The sequence below is a fragment of the Mustela nigripes genome, chromosome 15, assembly GCF_022355385.1.
Source record: "Mustela nigripes isolate SB6536 chromosome 15, MUSNIG.SB6536, whole genome shotgun sequence".
Classification (NCBI taxonomy): Eukaryota; Metazoa; Chordata; class Mammalia; order Carnivora; family Mustelidae; genus Mustela; species Mustela nigripes.
Genome location: NC_081571.1, coordinates 59,426,158 through 59,431,565, shown reverse-complemented (window position 1 = coordinate 59,431,565; position 5,408 = coordinate 59,426,158). Strand labels below are relative to the sequence as shown.

At 33.5% G+C, this 5,408-nt stretch overlaps 1 pseudogene; it reads left to right on the top strand.

Moving 5' to 3' along the window:
- The window catches only part of LOC132002683 (large ribosomal subunit protein mL42-like), a 38,964-nt pseudogene extending 33,841 nt beyond the window's left edge, over nt 1-5,123 (top strand).
- Nucleotides 5,124-5,408: the final 285 nt, after the last annotated feature.

The window sequence follows — 5,408 nt, the reverse complement described above, 5'->3', positions numbered from 1 at the left end:
CTCACTGATGGTTAAGAAGAAGAGTGTTGTGCAATTGTCTTTCAAGAGCACACTCATTGTAGAAATGTTGACAAGTTTCTATCATATTTTTATCAATCAGATCTGTCACTTCAATTCTGTGAAGAGTCTATGAATGAGCACAGTCGTTAGTGTTGCCAAAAAAATATTCCTAGGGCATTGCTCCATCTTGGGAGGTGAAGTAGAAGGTCTTTACGTAAACATGAGACAAAGTAGTATACCATATCATTATAAATAGTCTTGGTTTTGAATTCTATTGTCAACCAGTTACTTGAAATTAATTCCATCTTGCTTCCAGGGTGTTCCCAATCTTGCTACTTATTCTTCTGCTTTTCTCTTCACCTTGTGATTACTTTTAATCAACAGAGCTATTGAACTATAATTTATAATGTATAAGTTTACATTTTTGACATACATATAAAACTATACAATTATCACTATAATCAAGGTAATATATATATCCATTATTCACCAAAGCTAGAATTTATATTTTATTTTCTCTAATTTTCTTGTGTGCATACATCATTTGTTTTCTACCCTAAATATAGCATTTTAACCCATTTGTATTAACAGTTTCTTTAAATTTTACTGAGTTTCAGATTTTTTTTTTTTTTTTGAGTTAAGTAGATTCTACACCAAGCAAGGAGCCCAATGCTGGGCTTGAACTCATGAACCTAAGATGAGATCAGGAATCAGATGCTTAACTGACTGAGAGACCCAAGTGCCCTAAGTATTAGAACCTTTTTGAAAGGGATACCAACCAAAGGTATAGTAGCCATTCATTTACTAAGTATGCTTAAACAAAGACAATTGATTTTTGTTATTTGTGGTAGTTTGGTTCTATAAAATCGCCATGAACAGTGAATTGGGGAATATCGAACTATTGTTTCTGGGATATACGTACATATATACATATATATACACATCTCAAACATTATAATCTTAAGTCATAAAACAATGCATCATCACAGAGACCATTTTCTTCATTTTAAGAAAAGAAAAATGGGGTTCCGAAATAAGTGACTTGTTTAATACCACCCTGCTAACAGATGCCATCTCTGTGAGAGCTGAAGAAACTGGGAACATCTACATCTACATCAAGTGATACAAACTGTTCATGTTTTGTGCATGTCTGAAAATGACTGCCAAACTACAATGATTACTGATTTTGGGGTTACAAATAAATATTATAGTAAGTAGGCAAATACACAAATATGGAACTCACAAGTAAGGGATAGACTGTATTTATTGAGGCGTCTATGACATGACCACAAATTTAAAAAGCCACATTGTAAAGGCAATGGCCATAATCTGTGACATCAGGACTCTTTAGACACATCTATTCTTTTACGTTTTATCTCCAAGATGATTACATAGAATCCCTTAGTGTATTCCAGTTATCCATATTGAACATGAATTTGTCACACATTGTGTTTGACATTCCTGAGATCAACCCATTGCTAAGCAGAGTCCCCTAGCCTAGTCCCTGCCTCTGCCCTTTACTATAACTACAGATTAAGTCCATGAATTATGCAATTTTATGGTCAAGATAATGGTGATGACATTATTTTATGGAAAACCTACAGCTAACACCAGATTCAATGGCTAAAGACTGAAAGATATCTTACAAAGTTTAGAAAAAAAGAATGTTATTTCACCTCTACTACTCAAAGTTATACCAGAAGTCCTAAACTTCTTAGAGGAAACATAGGAGCAAATCTTCATGACCTTGTATTTGGCAATGAAATTTTTATATGTGATATCCAAAACTCAGGCAAAAAAAGAAAAAAAAAAACAGAAAAAGTGGGATTCATCACTATGAAAGACTTGTGCATCAAGGACTTTAGCTAAGAAATTAAAAACCTGTAAAATGAAAGAGAATATTGAAAATCATATATCTGAGAGAAATGTAGTGTCCAGAATGTGCAACAAACTCTGACAACATAACAACAAAAATGTTCATTAAACCAATTTAGAAATGAGCAAATGTGTTGAATGGACATTTCTCCAAAGAAGGTGTACAAATGTTGATCAAGTATATGAAAAATGCTCAATCTTATCAGTCATTAAGTAAATGAAAATCAAAACGACAATGAGATATTACTTCACACACACTAGGATCATATTTTTTTTTAGGAACATAATTCCCCACCCATTTCAGAAGGGGAGGACAGAGGAGACATTCTCATCAATATTTTAGGGGTATTACATTTTCTAAAAGGTTATTCTCTCCCCCAATATAGCAGTAAGGAGAGTGTTTCATTGTTGTCTTCCTGACAACAAATAGAAGGGATTTTCTAGGAAAATTATTTGGGAAAACTAGGGGTGCCCTTAAGAATCATAAGCAAACATTTATTTTCCTGTTTTATGTCAGTGTGGATAAAAGATGTTAAAGTTGCTCTTGTTCACTTCAGAGAAGGAAAAAAAAAATGAAATTGCAGAGAGAAGATCATGAGAGAAATTGACCCCAGAGTTGCCACCACTCATATCACATATTGTGAGTGAAAGTGTATGATTTTGTGGCGGATCAAATGAACACTGTGGGGAGTAGATGTAGTTGAGTAGTATTATAATACTTTAAATAAAGAATCTTCTCAACAGGTGAGAATTCATAGCAAAAAGGGGCCAAGAATAAGGACACTGGTGGTGGAAGCTGAGGTTGGAAAGCAGGAGAGGTAGAAGAGGCTGGGTCAACACTGAGTCTTCCACATCAGCAAACTGAGCAGCAGGGTAGCCTTGCAGGTACCCACTGTGAACCAATATACATACGCATTCCATAAGAAGGACAACACTGAGATGATTATTACTCAGAAAATATCTTCAGCTAGCCAATATCAGCAAGGAAAGCAGTAACCACAAATGAGAAGGAAGCTGTATTCTCGTAAGCCTTATAATAAAAAAAGATGTGTGTCTAGAAGAACTAGTGTCAGAAGATGGAAGAGGGAGCTCAATTTCTTGAGCCAAAATTTAATCTGCATTGGATTAAATAAAACTTTAAATGTGTTATATAACTGAAGATATATACTAGACTAGAATTAGCTTGAATGGCCGTAAGTGGCTGGAAAATAACATGCCAAAGGCATATAATCTTGGAGTACCTTAGTTATCTATTGCAATATAACAATTATCTCTCAATTTAGCAACTTGAAACAACAGCATTATTTACTTATCTTTTTATTTTCCCTGGGTTAGCAATTGAGGAACTGCTTATCTGGGTAATTCTAGCAGTGTGGATCAGAGTTTGCAGTCAAGATTTTGGTTGGGTTTATTCACAAATAAGAGAATATTTGAAACCTTCACTGGGGCTAGAAGATAGTCCAAGATTATATATAGGGCTTAAACACTATTACTTAGAATAGAGAAAACTCTTAGGCATATGGAGAAATGAGGTTGATCAAATATTTATATTATATTATAAAATTATGTTAATTATGAAAAAAAGAGCAGAAATAAGAAGAAAATTATTTCAGTTCTCTGATTCAATATTATCTTTTGCAGTTTCTATTTCCTGAGTTACCTTTTCAGCTACCAAAGCTGTTCAAATTACCATATTAATATATGGAAATTCTTTTATTTCATAAATTATTAGAAAAATATGCATTAAATGGTCAGAGAAATGTTTCCATGGATCCTTTCAAAAGAATTCTGAATGGAATATGCAAAATACAAGATGGAATATTTTGATTAGTAGAAGTCTCATTATGGTTAAGCTATTAAAAATAACAGCTATAACTACTGATAATGCTTAGCTTAATATCCCCAAAAACTTTTCTTCCGTATTTTCACAAATATTTCAGATACAAATCATTTGCATAAATTCTTAATAATTACATTCTCTTTTCAAAACTCCAAACACTAAATGGATAAAAATTATGCCTTACTTTAGCTTTGACTTAGTTAAGTGAAGTGTTTTGCTTCTTTAGTGTTGCCCAAACCATATTATTCATCATCAAGAAATACCCGTCTTGATAGAAGTAAGATGGCAGGCTCACAGTAAGTAGCTGTTAAGGGATGAACAAAGATATGCTTAGACACAAATTTTTTTTTTTTTATTTTAAATTTTTTATTTTTTATAAACATATATTTTTATCCCCAGGGGTACAGGTCTGTGAATCACCAGGTTTACACACTTCACAGCACTCACCAAATCACATACCCTCCCCAATGTCCATAATCCCACCCCCTTCTCCCAAACCCCCTCCCCCCGGCAACCCTCAGTTTGTTTTGTGAGATTAAGAGTCACTTATGGTTTGTCTCCCTCCCAATCCCATCTTGTTTCATTTATTCTTCTTCTACCCACTTAAGCCTCCATGTTGCATCACCACTTCCTCATATCAGGGAGATCATATGATAGTTGTCTTTCTCTGCTTGACTTATTTCGCTAAGCATGATACGCTCTAGTTCCATCCATGTTGTTGCAAATGGCAAGATTTCATTTCTTTTGATGGCTGCATAGTATTCCATTGTGTATATATACCACATCTTCTTGATCCATTCATCTGTTGATGGACATCTAGGTTCTTTCCATAGTTTGGCTATTGTGGACATTGCTGCTATAAACATTCGGGTGCATGGGGGTGGAAAACCCAAAAGACTCCACTCCAAAACTGTTAGACACAAATTTTTAAAGAAGTTCTCTTTGCATCATATTCTTTCACACTGTTTGATAAACATTGTCTTTCGCTATAGCATTAGCAGCAGTAAAATGTTTGGTATCTCAAACAGAACTACTTGGAAACATTTACTTCAAATTCAAGACAGAGATTTATATTATCTTTGTTTTAAATCTACATATTCTTCTCTTCCAGATAACTATAATTGCAAAATAGAGCTTGCTTTGATATCTGATGGCAAGAGGATAGTAGGGTACCATCCTGTGGATATTATATATAAACATACAAAACCTATCCCTTGGCTAGATGTGGTGCATAATAATGAAGAAACACTTGATCAGTGCTCCAAACCAGATTAGAAGAAAAAAAAATGAACATGTTGAGCAAGGACCCATGATAGAACGACTTAGCAAAAAGGACCATTGATATCCCTATGGACAGTATCATAGATATCATAAGAAACTAGATTCTCCAAAAGATACATGTTATTGAGGTTTTCAGGAATTGAAAAGACGTTATCTTGTGTCTCACTGGCCATTTGAGAAAATGCAGTTTAGTATATTCACTAATATATATAGCAAAATAATAATAAAATATTATTTTCATGAAAAAAGAACTATCTTTATTCTATTTTCCCAAAAAGCAAGCATTTCACTAAAAATATTTTAAAATGTTAATTTACATCTGGTAATGTATCTTGCACATAAGGCAATTACCCAACAAGGTAATACAGAAAAATACAAATCACTAAAATGTATCTTATTAAATATTATATTT